At 35.8% G+C, this 18,945-nt stretch overlaps 1 protein-coding gene across 4 annotated transcripts in view; it reads left to right on the forward strand.

Moving 5' to 3' along the window:
• LOC131662893 (calmodulin-A-like) overlaps positions 1-18,945 on the forward strand; it is a 102,429-nt gene that overhangs the window by 30,798 nt on the left and 52,686 nt on the right. For 2 of the 4 annotated variants that reach the window (XM_058932867.1, XM_058932869.1), the window contains exon 1: positions 2,157-2,196. The exons of the other annotated variants lie outside the window; for them this stretch is intronic. The gene's annotated coding sequence lies outside the window, so the exon portion shown is untranslated. Of the gene's footprint in view, positions 1-2,156; positions 2,197-18,945 lie in introns of those variants that run through there. 4 annotated transcript variants of the gene reach the window in all.

Below are 18,945 nucleotides of genomic sequence, written 5' to 3' on the forward strand. Positions count from 1 at the left end.
TGTTTTGTAAAAGTCTTATCAATATTAAATATCGGATTAAATTATATCGAACAAGATTGAGATGATATTATTTATCATCAATAGATAAAACTTGATTTGAATTATCGCCGTTGTGTAAAGTGTAAGTTTAATTTGGCACAACCGATACCGAACGAGCGATGAATGGAATAGAAAACAATGATCAAATCATATCACCAGAAATAAAAAAGTCCGAGACAAAAAAACCATGCCCTTAAACAAAAGCAAACGCTCTACCAGTAAAGCCTGTCGGTGGCAGCTCAAAGAAAGTAAAAAAATGGCAGAGAACAAAAGCCACGGCACAAAGTAAAAAAAAGAAAGGTGGAATGAAGCGTCGACGTCGACGCGCGATTGTCTTCCCTAGTCCATTTAACGCGGACGGTGTCCCGCGAATCGACTGTCGGCCTTTATAAAAGCTTGCTCCTTTCAATTCGAGTTGGAGAGAGTCGAGAGTGGCAAGGATATATACCGACGACTCGGAGATTATTCAGTCGAAGCGCTTCGCTTCGCGAAGATGACACCTGCCAATAGCCTCGGAAATCGAGGAACACGAGCGCAAGAAATAAAATGGATTATTGTTTTGTGGGCCAGCGCGAGTCGCCAGAAGAATCTTTAAGAAATAGCCATTGTTTATCCAAGGGCAGACTTATAATTATCAAAGCTGTTTGAACTTAACTAGTTTTTAATTGATATTTAAGCTAAAAATAGGTTAAATTAACTGTCGTTATTTTTTGCAAGTCTGCAGTAATTGGAAAAAATAATTTTATTCCGATAGGTTCAGATAACCTGTGAACGTTGTAGCGAGTCACGAATGTGACGTTATATTCTTAACTCACGAAATCTAAATAGCTCACTATCGATTTGCTGGATCTTACTTCATAAATCTGTCTTATTTCTTTGATCTTGATTATTTTATATGCGACATTTTAATGTTGCTATTTCCTTGAAGAAACCTGCACATAATTCGCTAATATCAACACATTCCAGGAAATAGTGTGGTGAATAGCAATTAAACATATTTAACGCATAAATTTCATAATGACAAATTGAAACACATCACAATACTGAGAATTGCTTCAAACACGTGCCCATACATTTTTATATGTATGCATAATCTTACCACGAGTGTGGTAAAACTGCAAAATGGCATTTGCAGATAACTGCAGCAAGCCTACGATGAGCCATTATATGAGCTTAATTTCCATATCACTCCTATAACATTGCGTTATACAGATATACACGTGTATTTGATAAAGGGTATAAAGTAGTTATCGTTTAAGAAAGTTATACATCATATCATCTTATATAACATTGGGGCGCCCTATTATCACATTTAACATTGCATTTCTAGCGAGTATTACGATAAAATTTAATTTTTTATACTAATATTTTTCATACTTGTATACATTAAATTTCATCGTTAAAATATTATTTTTATTTGCGTAGAAAAATATTGTGTAGAAAAATAAAAATATTCCAGGTTAGGTGTTAATAGTATATTGGAATATGCGTGACTTAAGTAGCCCATTATTGCACAGCGTGATACTAGCACCTGAGCACAAGCGAGGATGATTGCTTTGGGCCCTGACCTCTCAGTGCAAAATTGACCTATCTTAAGTCACAGATCGACGAACCATAAATGCTGATTTAAGTGACGCAATGCTATAAATATATTATAAAGTTTAATTAGGTATATTTTTAGACTATTCTGTAATGCGATATCAGTATTGTCGTAATCGATGTAAAACTGACTAATTTTTTTCTGCAAGTTTTGAAGAATTGTATAATAAACAAAACTTTAAAAACTATATTCATATAATCGATCATTTGTACGAAAAAAAAGTTTATTTATATAGCATACGTCATAAAAAGCCGTCTGATCAAAAGAAAAGGCAATAAAGCACGATCTTATTTAAAAGAAAATGTTTCCGTTGATAGAAGTAAAAAACAGATAGGTTGAGATACACGCAGTTCACGCACGTTGTTACAGTTCGGCGTTCTCCAACTTGATCGCACAGACTCTCTCACACGTATACACAGATACATGTATACAGGTTGGGGCATGCGCGCGCTGGGCGGCAAAGAGGGGCGCGCCGCTGTGTCTCTGGTGCGCGCTTTACACTTGGCGGGGTTGTCGGGGGGTTACCAGTCACGGCCCATCTGCCCAGCGTCCAGCACGTAAGTCATTTACTTCACTTAGCAATCATCCACCAGACAGAGAAGAGTAATCGTCATTGATTAAAAAATCGAGTTTTACTCACTGGTACCGCGGGAGTGGCAACTTGAACCCATTCTCAATCAAAGAAATATGGCGCCCAAAAGTGCAAACAAACGGTTACCAACAAAAGTGCAGTGTCTGCGCGCTTGTGTCTGTTTGTCAACATTCGGATGGTTATATTTTAGTTATATTATCGAAGATCAAGGCTTGTGACGGGCGTTTGATACCAACAGTGTAATGTCCATTTATTTTTTACGCTGGAGAAAATCAACCAAAAAAAATTTGAGAGGAGAATGTCAAATAGTTTTTTTTTTTGTGAAATAAGTTGATAGTACGAATCGAATGCATAATTTCTCATATCAATCATAACGTCTCATATCGATGCATTTTCTCAATGAAATTGATCTTTTATGTAATCTTTTATGAGACAGATATTTGAATACATGTTTTGTAACATAATCGATGTCCTGGAGAATATTCATCAAATTTAATGTTAGGTAATCAATACAGCTTACTCGATCTGATCTCAAAAATTGTGGTATAATCAATTTCGCTGATGAAAATTATTTATTAATTCTGATTATCGAAATCCATATACATTATCAACACAATAGAAACGGTCAATATTCTCCGCCACAAAGTAATTTACAGTTAAATAAGCCGATCACAAAAGCACAAATAAAATCATCCTAAAGTTGACAGCAGCGCTGGAGAACCATAACAAAACCGTAATAAAAAAGAACAACAAAGATTTATTGAAGTGTTACACACGTGTATGACGCCTAGTGCTTTTTGAAACGCGGTGTCACTTGACACTGTTCGCCAGAGAGAGGCTCGGCGATCTCGGCAGTTTCGATAAGCTCACGAGTCGTCGAGCCGGCGGATTTTCCCCATGGGCAAAAGTCTGTATGTGCGCGTCAGACGACTATTCCTGTTCCCAGTGCTCTGCTCTCCTCCGCAATGAGATTCATTTTAAACTTTAAATGCTGTGGTAGCATTTGCATTCTTGATGTTTCGCATTCGAGTAAAATATAAAATTTATTTTCAAGAACTCTGTAATTTTTTTGAAGCAATAACAAAACATTTTAAGATTTTCCGAAATTTCTTGGGATTGCGCAAAATGTTTCTATAAGTTTTGCTTCAATTTTGCATATACAAAAAGTTGCTCTTATGGATAATAAAGTCTTACGATTTTCATAAACAAAAAATGTGTACGACGATTACTCTTCTTTCAAGATTTAAACGATAAGAAAGTTTGTATTAGTATACCAATGCATCCGGCAAATTAAGATGGTGTTTTCACAGTGACAAAAAATATACATGATAAACATAAGAAGCATAACAAATTTAAACACATCAAAAATTTTTCTTATATAATCAAAGATTGTTTACCAAACAAATACGTCAATTTTAAATTTTATTTTTAAGCTAAAGAGTTTTAATTACAAATCACCAACTGGCAACCATAATTTTTCCATCTTAAATTACAGTTACCATTCATTTCGAATTACATTGATGCCAAACTGAATGCAATATAAATGAAAGAGAGCAAATCGAGAAAACGGCGCTCGGTCATCAAAACTCGTAGGAAGCACTGACCTTTCCTGAAGGCGAAATCGCGTATCTATATAGAGGAGGCAAAACGGCAAACGTCTATTCGAATGAGGTCGAGCTCATTCAAATGGCCCAGCTTTCTCTCTCGCTGTCGTCGACTAGGACGACGATGCCTCTAGCTCGGAGTAGGTGGCTGGGGCGTACACATCAAAATGCACTTTTTCGGCGTCGTTTTTCGGCGCGCTTTTGTCGATCGCGAGTGACCCGGATTCGCGTGTGGCAAACGCGTTGATGGAATTTTGATTAAATGTATGCGCATTGGGATGATAGTGTAGCTTTTGGTGTTGGATCACTAAATTTCTTGACACCAAATACCAGAGAACATTTTTTTTTTGCTAATTATTTTCTCGAATTAGACATAAGATTTCTTACGTGTGGTAATTTTTTATTGTTCATTGAAAAGTGATAAATTTTCACTCTAGTGTGATGCGAATTTCATTTTATTGGACATTTTAGCGTGAATTATGAAATCCAAGAGAAGAAAATAGGTTATTCACAGGATCTAGGATTCTGCCCCAGTCTGGGTAGAAGATCTGAATTCAACTTTAACTCTTTTCCAGTTGTACGTATTCCTTTTATTCCACGTGAAATTCAATAGAATTTAATAGTTTTATCCAACTGAAATATTCAAAACGATGAGGCAAGGTTACGATCATTTTATGCGATGCCTGACCAAACGCGGATTTTTCTACTTCAAATGTCACATATTATGGATTTGAAATGCTATTGTACGTTGTCTGTTCCTTTCGTCTATTTTATTTCACGAAACAAAATGCCAACTGTAATTGTCGTTAAAAGCGTCTTATAGCCGTATAAAGAGTTAGGCTAGGATGTCAGTGGGTCGACGATAAATCCGCGCTCTCGGGCACAAACAAAACAAACGTTATCGAGCGAATCCACCGCGGCTTGTCTACTTTCAATTATCCCGTTCTTGTCGGCGAACTGCTGCTGCATGCGTATGAATTCTGGCAAAGGGGGTGCACGTATATCGCGATTGATAATAGCATGGATTTTCGCGGCTCACCACGTCATGCTGAGCATCGATTTTCAATCCTGCCCCTTTGCGTTCGCACGCTTTTTTATTCGCGATGCCACAATTATCGATCCCTTTTCTCATAGCACGTAGATTTCCAATTAATGAGGATATTGTACAGAAATAATATTTAAAGCGAGCGATCCGATCAATTCGTATCGTTTCATATATTATTTCATTGAATCTCATTTCTGATTATATGCGTTTTATTGAAAAATTACCATACAACTGAAAATCATTTCATGAATGAAATAAAATTGAACAAGTTCATTTTATTACAATTATTTAGCATTACTGTAAATTGACTCCTAAAAAACAATAAGTCAAAAAATCGTTCACGTTGCATAACCAACAATGAAGCCCTTCTTCTGTCCTCGGATTTTTCACTGAAAAAGCTTGATGCTTTTGTTTTGGTATGTTTCCCATTTTGTTCTCACGCAAAGACAGACGTGCATACACAGCTGATAAATTAGAGTCTGTCGATCGCATTAGAAGTCATTGTGTAATACATCGCTCATCGAGGTTCCTTACAGCATCAACAAAACAGCACTCCAAAGTTATGCTCTTCTGCGAGAAAAGTTTTGCACGCGAGGTCTTAAAGCGGCCAAGGCACACACACGAACATTTGCACGAGAGTGTCACGTGTACAGGAACTGGGTGATCCCGGCGAAAACTTTTGGCTTGCGTATCGTTGAATCTCGTCAAGGACGCGTGTAAATTTTGCGCTTTTTTCTTCTATCTTCCTCTTTTCGCGCGAACTCACATCGCGCTGTCTAGCTTAACTAAATTGTATACTCGTATGCATACATTTGTTTAGTATACGAGTCATCGATTCGCCATCCTCGGCTAGAATACACTTGAAAAGCTTGCCGCTTGCACGTTTATGTGAGAGAGCTTTCGGCGCACGACCGATGATAGAGACGTGTATAGAAATACTTATATCCGATGCCAGGTTGATAGAATGTACTGGAGCTAAAGAACTGGGGATAAGCAGGGGAAACCAGAGTTTTCTGCGTATATGTATTTATGTAAATTTGAATGTTACATTTAGATGCAGAATTGGAATATAGTTTGCTGATCCCGAGGTAATTTCTCAAACATTTTTCCTGAAAATGAAATAAATTTTAATACAAGCTCTGTAAAATTATGTCCTCTTATTCATGATTTTATCGAAAAAAATTAAAAATATATCAATAAAAAGATTCATTTTAATAAAGTCGTTATGTACAGACCTGTTTATATTGCCAACCGAATGGTCGACCATAAATTAAAAAATCAGAAGAGCCGACATGGCTACGTAAGTTTGTCAAACATTTATACATACAGCGTATACATACGAGTTTTAGTAGGCTGTAACAGAGGTATCAGCGAAATGAATTTGCACGTCGAGAATACCAATGAAGGAACAAACAGTGCAGCTAGCAAGCAGTTCGCGTGAATTATTCACCGCGGTCAGCGATAAAAGTGGGGAGGGATGCTCGATCAAATGGCTCCCTTTTTTCTCTCTAGCTCTCTTCATGAAAGCGCGCTACATTTTTTCGCTTCATTACCGCAAAAGCCTGCTGTCGATCAATTATTCCATCCAGCCGATTTACCGTCGCGTGAGTAGATTTTCTTTCTTTTTCTCTCCATATGCGACGTTTTGGAAATTCGATTAATTTTCGTGCACAGCGGGCGTGTACGAGCACCGTTAAAACGTAAATTACACCCTCTGCTGGTCTCTACATCGATTTGCCTTTTTACTGAGATCTCGAAAGTAAAAACAAAATAATGCAGTTAGTGCAGAATGCAAGCTACATTGAATGATAGCTTTTTAAAACACGCGAACTCGTTACTCTATTCAGGGGATTGGTGTATAAGGGAGATCGATGTTTTGCCGAGACGTTAGTCCATCTGTCGTCCAGCGATTATCGAGCTCGAACGCGTCGCCCTTCCGGAGAATGCGAACGACAGGTTAGCGTGACCGTTGGAATTCATTTTTCACGAGAAATCAACTCGTCCGTTTCTCTTCGTCTTTTGTTGTCGCCGCAGTGTGCTACCGTAGATAAGCCGCGACACCTAAACATTTCGCTTTACAGCTAAATTATCGACTATGCGCGAAAAGCGACTTTGCTTAATTAAATCAATTAAATTTACGAAGACTGCACGACGAAGGTTTCAAGCTTTATGCTTCCACAGTTGGAGCGATGAACTTGCCTAGCTGTACGCGGCAGAGAGAAGCTCTAAGCTGTGGTATCCATTTATCCTCTGAAAGCTATTTTGTATTGAGCTTAAAACTTGTATATTACGCAAACTGAGAAAACGATTGCGGCAAGAAAAGAATAATTTTATTCCAAATCAAAATACAAACAATATTTTTGTTTTCGAATACGAGATTAATTGTATATAATGAAAGTGTATTTCAGCTATTTAACTGCAAAGCTAAAGAAATCTATTTTTACGTGGTCCCTATTTAATTTCATCGAAATTGAAACGTAAATCATCCCCTTTCTTGATTTCACTCTTATCGTGAAAAATGGCAGTACCAATTCGAATCCTTAAAAATTCGACCTGTTTCAACGTGACTTATGTCGGGTCATTATTTAGCTTTAGAACTCTTTTACAAAGAAAGCTTTTCATAAAAATCAGGCATTGACTGACCACTTTTCTTACATGCGTGACACTGAAAAATTCACAGAACTTTTTCCAGAGAAATGTTTTTGTCTGAGTAATATGAAAAAAGAGATAACGTAAAAACACGAATACGGTTATTATTATTGTGTTCGATTTTGAGTAGACTATTTTGTTTTTTTAATTTCACAGGAGTTCCGGCTTAATTCAAAGCAGTGTCTGCATTTACGAGTAGGTGCATTTCTAAGAAAAAGAAATTAAAGTCAAGAAAGGCGTCTCTCTCACTCGACCTATCTCTTGCAATCTTTAATTTTCCACCGCTTACTTTTATCGCCTGAGGCCGGTACACTTGTCTCAGTCGACCGGTGCAAATGACTTAGTCGAGTGCACTTTATCAAACGCAAAAAGACGGGGGGCCTCGAGTTGTAAAAGGGGCTGAAGCGTTTAGGAAAAACGACGATAAAGTAAACTCTATTTGATCCTTTTTCGTCTTCATCAAGAATACAGCTGCAGCAATATCTCTGAAACGGAAAGTTATAAAAATACCCATTGTATTTGATGTGTAAAAAAAACATAAAAGTATAAAAATAATCAAGCTGTCATCGATTGCTCTTTATTGGTGGTAATTTAAGAGACTCAGAATATAGCAATTATTTTTATAATTATAAAATTTTTAATCAATTTTAAAAAATCGCATTTAGTTGCGATTAGTTATTAAAAAATAATATAGGATAAGATAAAACATTTTCTGGAAAATATTTAAGCATTTCTAATTGCAAGCCCGTCGGAAATATCACGTACAGAAGTTAAACGACATGTTTCCGCTGACGCGCTTTTCCTGCAAATTAAATTTTGTCCAAAACAATTATACTCGCGCATGACCTACCGGTGAAAATAAACGTAAAACTAAACTTTCAGGTTTTAACTACTCGAATACACACGATTGATGAATTTCTCTCGGCAAAAGTGCAATTAGCGGTGACTTTTTAATTTTATCCGACTGTTTGTATTAATGAACTTTTACAAAAGTTCAGAACTTATATACATGTGGCTGTGAATATAAAGCTCATTTTATTTTGTAATGAGATTTCTTCACTTATTTTACTGTCATTGCAAAGCAAACTATACAATATCATGGTATTATCTATATTATTTTTTCATAATTGTAAGTTTAGTTCACTTACTGTCGAATCAATCAGGTGTGTGTGTGTGTGTGTGTGTGTGTGTGTGTGTGTGTGTGTGTGTGTGTGTGTAATTATACTAATCAAATCGTATTAAGTTTCTTAATATTACTGCATTCTCTGAATATATTTTACATAATGTACATATATTATTTACATTATTTCATTACATATTATGCGCTCGAAAAATGGATCGGAGAACTTTAGTATTTCTTCTATGAGAGAGAGTTTATTACTGAAAATAATATTGAGCACATGTATAAACGATATGCTATATGATACCCATCGCACTTTTTTTAAAATTTATTTTAATAACGCTATGCATATTTCACAGCACGCAGGTGTGATTCAATTTCATACATTTATACAGTTATATATCCTTCACTTTTATTACGCTCAAATCGTCTTTCGTTTCGTACAAAGATCCAGACACCTTCCTTTCATAAAAATCAATTTCCTAGCGCGGCTAATCAAGATCGCGAGGCTCTATTGAAAATGGATTAAAGAAAAATGGAACAGAGTCGTACTAATGAAATTATTAAAGAGATTTATATCGTTTGTATCCTGCGTGTAAGTTTGATAAGGGTCTTGGCGATATTCTTTTGCTTGTGAATGAGTTATGCAACAGAGACACGGATGAACAGCGAACATCCAAGGTTTTAAATGTAATTTTAATAAGAAAATTAATGGTCTAGTATTGGTAAAAAAGCGAAAGCTAACGAGGCTAATGTGGATTTAATCTTCAAATTCGTGAAATCGATCTTGATGGAATTGCAATTTCTTTCATTCATTGGCTAGCGTTAATGTGCCAACGGAATCAACGAATTTCCAGTTTACGGCCAAGATTAACATCGCCCGAAAGCTCATGTGATTAATTTTGTTAGTTAAGAGCGAATGAGATTTAAATCTGAAGAAGACAGTGCTTAAATTGTATTTCACTAGATGCTACACGTGTGTGAAAATAATTTCTTCTCCAACTTGGTACATAATTCAGTGAAAAGTCGTGTAAAATATGAAAGTCTACTGTTCTAACATTTAAACAGATGATACCGGTAGCACGTATCGCTATATAACGAATATCTTGAAAATATCGTGAGAAAGTCGCTGACGCTTTCGTTGCGACGAAGTCGCGTTTTTGCCCTCAACTTCTATCGGCAGTAACTGTAGTTTTCGGAAAATTATTAGCGAGCAAAAACGCGAGTCACATTTTAACAAGCTTCTGCACATCTCCTACTGTTTGTCAAATTCATGACGGGCGTTTACATTCGTGATCGATTTTCTATGAAATATTTTCACTTTTACTCTCCCCAAGTTTGAGCTTTTGCAATAGTAATACGCGAATCCGCTGACGCTCGCGCCGTGCAAGAATCATTTGAGAATCATTTTATACCTAGCTTTTGCAAGAATTTTCTTATTTACAGGGAGAATGCTCAATGGAAATCCATTGCCGCATTAAATTTATACAGATAAACATAAGCGTTGTCTTATGTAATGAACTTACAATTGAATTTCTGCTTTGAATAATTTTACCTACTTACTGTGTAATTATTGATCATTTTCATACCATGTTAGAATTAAAAAAAATTTCATATGATTTTTATTTAAACTACTTTTTATTTTAAGAAGACATACTCACCCGTGGACATGACGAACAATACCAGCTGCTTTCCTTCAAGTGAAATCCACGATGACAGACTTGTCGTCCACGTTCAATTACGCTCGAACAAACAGCAGTAGCAGCAGCAGTAGCAGCGCTCGAAAGACAAATCCACAAAAGCCAATTTGCAAACAAAGCTCACGACAGAGTTGCGAGGGAAACAAAAGAATTAAACAGAGAGAGACGAGGAAAAAAGGTGCACGGAGTTAGAGACAGTTTCACCGTGCGAAACTTTCGAAGTGAATTTGAAATTTTAGCTGCGTTCCGAATAAGTCAGTGCCGTATACGTACTTGCAACAGTGAGACGGTGAAAGAGAAAGCCCTCTTTCGGTGCTTGCAACATCATTGTCCTCGACAGTTTATTAGTTTCTTTTTTCTCTATTTTCCTAATTTCGGGAACTGATTTTGCACATACTTAATTGCCACTTGGCAATTCGTAGCTTTAAATTGTCTTTTTGGTTTTCGTCATTATACACTTTTTTTTCGTTTCTATTCATTTTCATTGTGTACACGAACCGCAACAAAGAAAGAAAGTCATCTCTAGTTGGCACTCATTCAAATTTAGTCGTTCGAGGTTTTCAAAGGGTATACCTTCGAATATTCGGTTGTTGAGTGCCTCGATATTTTGCCAGTCATCAAGAGCAAGCCTTTCTCTTCTCTTTAGTTATTTTTCCATTACTGATATGAACATTCGGAATTAGCCATCGACTTCTCTCTCTCTCTCTCTCTCTCTCTCTCTCTCTCTCTCTCTCTTCTCTTTCATAATCTCTTTTTGTTCTGTACGTCAATTTACCTCCGAATTGATATGACATCGGTCGATATGCATATGTAATACACACCAATATTGGCAAATCTACGGATTGAAAGCAGATAAATATATTCATTTTCCAGGGGTGAAAAATGAAAATTCATTTGAATAAGAGTCAGTTTGGCTATTTGAGCTTTGGCGCTAATAATCGAAAGCTTAACTGCAGCATAAACTATCATTACACTCCCGTACGTTTATTAATGGCTCACGAGCGCTTTTCATTCCAATAGCCATATTGTCACATCTCCTACACAACCTATTATATGCTTACGGCAGCAACAGCGGTGAATCTAATTATCGACCATGAGTTCTGATTGGAATCGCACTCTCTCTCTCACTCTTGCTCTCTCTCTCTCTCTCTCACTCTCTCTCTCTCTCTCTCTCTCTCTCTAGCTGTTTCGGAAATCGCAAGTTGTAATGCCAGCCTAGTTTCCACAGCCACATAGCTATATAAAACGCACAGCAGTAGCTCCGGGCCTCAGAAGATATACACGTAGAACGCAAAGTGAACAATTCGTGGCAATAGTGCGTCGGAGATAAATTTTGTAAATTCAAGGATAATTGCACGAATGTACGTGCAGAGCAGAGGAGAAGGGAGTGAGCTTGGTGGGTGTGGGCCAGAGCCCTGGCGCCGCTCTAGTTCGATATCCGTAAGTAGGACATGAACCTGTGCGACTCCAGCGCTCCTCTCTCTCTCTCTCTCTCTCTCTCTCTCTGTCCTCCTCTCTCTCTCTCTATATATATATATATACATATACATATACACAGAGAAAAATATAGACTCAGAAAATCCCCATATGGATACACAGAGTTTTAATAGGGCATTTTGTTAGCCGAATGAGGCACACTTTGTTTGAGCACTCTTTCTCCCACAACTTTTTTTCTTTCTAACGCGGTTGCGATAAAACCGTAACGGGCGCGAATGAATATTCATAAGTTGCAAAAATAAAAAGCCAGAAGGAAGGGTTCCGTTGCTTTTCTTGCTGATGAGAATTCTCTTTCTGTTTCTTTCACTTTGATATGAATAAATGCATTTTCGTAAACAATCTTGACGATTCCAGTATGCGTGAAATATTTCAAGGCAACATGGAATTCCAGAAAATTTATTACCATGCAAGGCTTTCCTCCTTTTAATTGCGAAGATGATACGCATTCAAGCAATACATTTGAGACAACAAATTTTTTTAACGAATTTGATTGCCTTAGCAATATTGAACATTTTAATTACATAAAACTCGAACTGTTTTCCTTTCATGAAATGCACGCTTAATTTTTTGTATCCAACCTATATTTTCATCATAATATTTGTATTAATGTAAGTAAATGAAAGTAAACTAGAAAAATACAAAATTGCGCACTTTTTATTACATTTTTCACATATCTATTTTGCATAAAGAATTTAAAATAAAAAAAGAGATGTTTTTCTGAAAAAGACTTCTACGTTTTGGTTATATGCATTTGTTGTAAGCTATTTTATTCCATTATAATCTGTTTTTTTTATGAAAGCTAAGCTTTATCTCATTATTAAAATGTAAAATAATTTGTATCCGTTGCTATATAATATAAAAGGAAGTATGCGTAAAATATTATACAAGATAAGCTGAATTCAAATCAAGAGAATGCTAGATAAAATTTGATTATTAAACTGAGTATCAGTAGTCGATGATACTTGTTTATTTGAATCCCGGTAGCTTCTTTTTCCGCCCACTTTATATATATCCAATTATATAGTTATTGTGATAGCCATTCTATAACAACTGGCCATTTTTTTAAAGAAAAAACTGAGCCAAGGTTTCTCAAAAATGTAGAGCACGTTCAGCGAAGATAATCATTTCGGAGTGCAATTGTTACCGCAAACGGCATGAGACGAGCTTCCGAAGTGACTTGCGTAGTCCTCGAGGCTGGTATGTGAACGACGGAGAATATCGAGTGGTAGGATACTTGAAAGAGGTGAAAACGCTGGGAAGAGAAAGAAAGAAAGAGTTGTTCGCTAGGGAACAAGAGCCCGACGAAACTGTAATGATCATTAAAATTGATTGTGTTTTTGCGTGCTCTCTTTCGCGAGAAAATGATAGTACTCGAAATCGCAAACATAAACTGGTTTCTTTTTTTTTATTTTCATGCATTTATGTTGAAATGAGATGTAAAGGATAAAAATTGTTAACTAACGTTGTCTTTTCAATTACTCGTTAGCTTTGTGAAATAGTTTTGTAAAATTATAATACAAGCTCTGAATTCATTTAGTGCTTTAAGCAATATAATGTAAAATAATAATCTACCACTGCTCGATACGAGTATTTTGATTGAAAATTCTTCCAGTAAATAAGCAAACGCAAAATATTACGATTAAGTAATAAATTGACATTGTTAATTACTCAAGCAAATAAGTTTAATATTTCACTAAAATAAATAATTCTGTAACAGCTAGATTAAATTTCGCACGAGAATGTAATAAAATTGAAGAAAAAAAACATGTAGCACTTGATTAGTTAATTTCTCCCATCAGTTTAGTCAGAAACCGCAGAGAACATGTTCGTGTCGAGAAATTCGTCAGTAGGCTGCCGTGATACCCCTTAATAAACTGGCAGAATAGGGCGCACGAGTGTCACCGGTAATACACTTCGCAGCCGATAGTCCCTGGCGCCCCATTATCGTTTACGCTTGCTCGTTCGTGTCACGGAAGTGCTTTCATTGCATTTTATGTTACATCAACAACGTAGCGTGGGAATCCGTAAGAGAAGAGGTATTTTCGCGCTTTCTTTAATTTGTAAGCGATAAACTTGTCATAAAAAGTATACGAACGAATGGTTCAGATATGATTAGAAATAAACTTGTTAGTCGCGGAATCGTAGAAAACGCTGACGAACCATTTTTTTTTAACTGTCGCTATGTGTATAGCCTGACTGTATATAGCTTGTTTCACTTAACTTACTTTTTATGGTCCACTGGTTCATTTTAACGATATGTGTCTTTTGTAAAATTTATGCACTCGTCATTTCTGCGTTTCCCAACTTAATTCAGAGCAATTTACTTACGGGCTGTGAAATTTTTTTAAACGCGCTTTAATTGAGGTTTATTTAATTAATATTCTATTGACAAAAACTCGAGCAGTTCCGGGCTACAAATAAATATAATTCGGAACTAAAAGTCAAATTACTTAATCATTTGACCTATAATGAGTCCGTCGAGTTTGGAGTAACACGAATGGTCGCGATCGTGAAAGGGCCGCGAAGTTATTATCAGGGCATCTTGGAAAGAAATCAATTGTTGAGATTCGCGCGACACAAAGAGAAAGAGAGACACTTGGTTAGATAAAGGAAGCAAGTTAGCAGAGTGTGCTTGAAACTTATGCAACTTACGTGATGAGGAGCAGTCGCCGTGAGGAAAGCAACAACTGGGATAAATTTCGCGCGCGCATGGCTATTGGCTGAAATGTTAATTGAGAACGTTAGATCTTATAACTCGAAACAGGTAATAGTTGCAAAACTTATGGCTCTTTGGAGGCACTCGCTTTGTACTTAACGTATAGCTGGGATATACGATTTCTCGTAACTTCTTTTGTTCGAAACTTCGTTTCGAGAGTAGTTAGCTTTCCTGTTTATAAAGTTTCTGTCGATAATTATAATAATTGCTGATTTATTTCTCATACCAGGGTTATATCCGAGAGTGTCTGCTTATTAAAATAAGTGCAATTAAAATATTTTAATTAAAAAACTGTCAATGAGCCAAGATTTCACTTATCCTCTGACAGAATATAATTTGAAATACATTTTCAAAAGCTCCGCAACTTTTTAATCACCAAAAATAAAAAAGAAGGTGGGATGTAAAATATTTTCATGAAAACCGAAAAAATATGGAGCTAGAGCAAGTTATGTTTTTTTAAAAGTCTTCGCTTCTGAAAAAAGGTTACTATTAATGCACACGCGTATTTATTACCATATTCTAGGAAAAGCTCGCGCGAGAGTTAATGAAAGAAAATGATCTTTTGCACCAATTCAACACGAAGACGATACATGCAAGGAACAGTCTATCTCGTATACGTTTTCTCTTGGAGAGAGTGAAAGAGAGAGAGAGAGATCATGACGCTCTGATTATTTTCTTCGTGTACGCTTTGTAGGAGAGTAGAAGTAGTTTGACAGTTTCTTTGCTCTCTCAACTTTTCCTTCTCGAGAAAGAAAGAAAAGCGATTTCATCAGAGAAATTTCGTAACAAAAGAGTGATTAACGTATTATTCCTTTATTTTTTGCTTGACCGAACTCGATGGCGATCTGTGTGTTTGATGTTTAAGCAAACGAGCGCGTGCGATAGACAAAAGAATTTCTTCGAAGCGAGTTATTGCAGCAGGATCGAAAGGAAAGTTCTAACACATGATGTTTATTGTTTCGTAGGTAGACAATAGTTTCTTTCTTTCTTCTTCGTTTGGCAATGGAAAGCTTTGCCGTGCGTAAATACACGCTCATAGTATAGCTTTGGTCTGAAAGACCCTTCCAGTACGTCTTAAATCGTTACAGCCTTTGGTTAAAAAAGTATTGTTTTTTTGTGTAAAGTTGAACTTTGATTGCAAATCCTTTCATTTCGGTATAATGAAGAAGTTCATGGCCAAAGGAAAAAAGTTATACAAAGTAATTCTGAACTTTTATTTAATATTAGTTTTTATATAACAAATTCATATTGGTATAGAACAATAGAGATGAAAACTATTTACCATGCAAAGATAACTTGAGTATACGTAATATAAAATCCAAGCATTCGCTTAATCATTGCATAAGTAGAAAACATTAGAGTTAAGTCAGGCAGAGGAAGCTTCGTTATTTATAAGGGTATAAATCGTAACATATTTGCGCGCTGTAAAAAACATTTGATCGATGAATTGAGATATATTACGTAATATTATATACATTGCTAGTTACAGTGTATCAATCACTCATCTCTCGCTCGCAACAGTACCCTCAATCAATATACAACCTAGTTGCTAAAGCCAAGCGGTATATTAACTCCGTGAAATGATGCGCTCGTAAACAGCTGCGTTAGCCAGGTAAGCACTCAACGGTGTACAATTGCGATACGGAGAGAGAGAGAGAGAGAGAGAGAGAGAGAGAGAGAGAGAGAGAGAGAGAGAGAGAGAGCGCGAGAGCGAGAGATTTCGAGGCCGATGAGAAATGCAGTTGTGCGATGAGTCAGATGGGGCTTATCACGACCGCGTGACTCAAAGTCGTTAACCCATAAGCGCACGTTACTTTCCCTTTAGCCTACAAACTTGTTTTTTGAAGGATACTTGCATACCTATCGTATCGAAAACTATTTTTTATGTTTTTTTTTCTTGAATCTTTTTACTTTATTGAGTGAGAAAAGTATAATTATTAAAGAGAAGCGAAGTCGAGAGTTTTCCGTTGAAAAGAAATGCCAGTGCATACGCACGCACGCACACATACACACACACACGTGCAGATATTACTTTAAATGCGTGAAGATATAACTTCAAAGAAATCTCTACTTAGAGAGCTATTAAGAGAGAGAGAGAGAGAGAGAGAGAGAGAGAGAGAGAGAGAGAGAGAGAGAGAGAGAGAGAGAGAGAGAAGCTCAAGTAGATTATTTTTGCCGATCGATATCACTACTCGCAGGAACGCAGAAACGTGAAGTTTTCCATTTTCTTGAAACATAAATAATTCTAGTTTGATGCGTCGGCGTCTATCGACTATGCATGAGTAATTTCAGCATATAAGCTCATTATACGTCGGGAAACTAATGCTAACAAGCATATGAGCATCTAGGTTTATTCAATAGTAATAATCTTTTCTCTTGTATGCGTATTTACCCACGTATGAATTATACAAAATTCTAATACATTTAAGTAGTGATCGATCAGAACATACCTTTTCTACGTGAACTCATCATTCTAATTTTAGCAAAAAAAGTCAAGTACCTACTTGAATCTTTCAAATGTTAGCCTCTTTTTTGGAATTTCAAAAATTTGGCTATTTCACATGTTCGTTTCCCGATTTTAAAGCTTTTAAAGATCAATATGTTTTAACACTTCTAGGACATCGTAGCGCTTTTCTTTGGCTAGCGGCAAGAGAAGTTTCACGTAGTACAGCAACATTCGTCTACTTTACTGTCGGGGCGTGGTGCTGCTTGATGAGCGTCGAAGTGTGTCGGCAATTTATGAGCTCAAGCTTGCAAAGGATGTTTCCGGGCTGCGCTCGCTTGTATAATTTTAAAAATTGAAAATTTATTTTAACTTGCGCAAAAGTCATTTCTTGCTGCTTCACGTATTTGGCTACACAACAATTACAAATGGCAATGAAATATTGCCCATAAACGCAGTTTCATAGACTTGTCGTGTCGGAAAAACTGATGTCATAAAAATAAATTGCACGAAAAGTGTACATCGCCGCGATAACCCACTGTGCGTGAAACCTGTTATAATTGAACATACAAAAAAGTCACGTTTTCGGATGAAACAGGGCTGCAACAATGTTTCAAGATCTTTTTTGCAATTTTGATAAACTTATTAAAAATACTCAAATTTTATTTTATTTTCTGATATTGTATATTCTGCCGTGGAGTTTGTACATTTGAATATCAGCGACTACTGATATAGTAATAAAGATAAAATTGAAGAGCTTGGCCTTTTGTCAAATTTTTCGTTATTTATCTTCAGGGACATACGAAGTTGGATTTTGAATTTCGACCAAGAGATATAATCTTTGCTATTTAAACTTTTCGAGAAAGCAAGTGTTTTTTTTTGACTTTTTATAAATTAAAAATAGAACATAATCATACAAAGTTAATTTTCGTAACTTGGTTGAAGCTGTTTTCAATCCATATAAATTGTTTCAAGAAATGCATGAAAAAAATGTTAGAAAAATCTATATTTTCAATTTTAAAGAATTGAGTTTCAGAAATTTTTACAGTTTTTAAAACGGTTATTAGAAAAGATAACAGAATTTTAACGAATTTATATTTAATTCAACTTTATCAAGTAGACTAATACATTTTTTATAGAACCATCTAGTATCTTATAAGAAGAATATCGTATACAAGTTAGTAAACCCAGATGTGATATCGCTGATGTTTTATTGAACAATTATTAACCATTACAATTCATCTCAAAACACATAAACGTTAAACTACAGAAAATTTCCTTTATTGATACCAATAAATCTTTAAAAAATTACTTATTAAACAAAACGTTGAGTGTAATAGTAAGATTGAGTAAGGAGACGACTCCGAATATAGACCGATCCAATATAGTCTAAAAATGGAATTGTAAAGTATACGATGAAGTATAAATTGAGAAAACAGAACGGACATTGAAAACACGCATTAATGCACATAAGAATAAAAACAAGGATGCGGTCATAAATATGCACATGCGAAAATTTAATCACGAGTTTGATTGGATCGGCGCCAGCATTCTGGATTTCGAATCTAACTGGTAGAAGCGTTTGGTCTAAAAAATGCTACTTCTTAATATTTTAAACTGTAAAATTTTAAGGTTTCTCCATAAAATTAATGATAAAAAGGATACCGTAAAACTAAATAATGTATATAATCTTATTACCAGCTTACTGCGGATTAAAGATTGGGAGCAGGGTATATAAGATTGAATCATAATAATAAGGCTAGTCGTCCACGACATTTTCGAATTGTTATTTTTTAAATTGGTTTTTTAATTTGTGTTGGTATGTTTCATTTATTTTTCATAGTGTTTTTTCATAATAAATTATCTGAAAAAATTAACGAATCCGCTAACGAAATATCAAAATTTGTTTTCTTTCTGTAATGCATCTATGAATCGAGCAC

Source organism: Phymastichus coffea, unplaced genomic scaffold, assembly GCF_024137745.1.
Source record: "Phymastichus coffea isolate CEN01 unplaced genomic scaffold, Cenicafe_Pcof_1.1 PCOF00028, whole genome shotgun sequence".
Lineage (NCBI taxonomy): Eukaryota > Metazoa > Arthropoda > Insecta > Hymenoptera > Eulophidae > Phymastichus > Phymastichus coffea.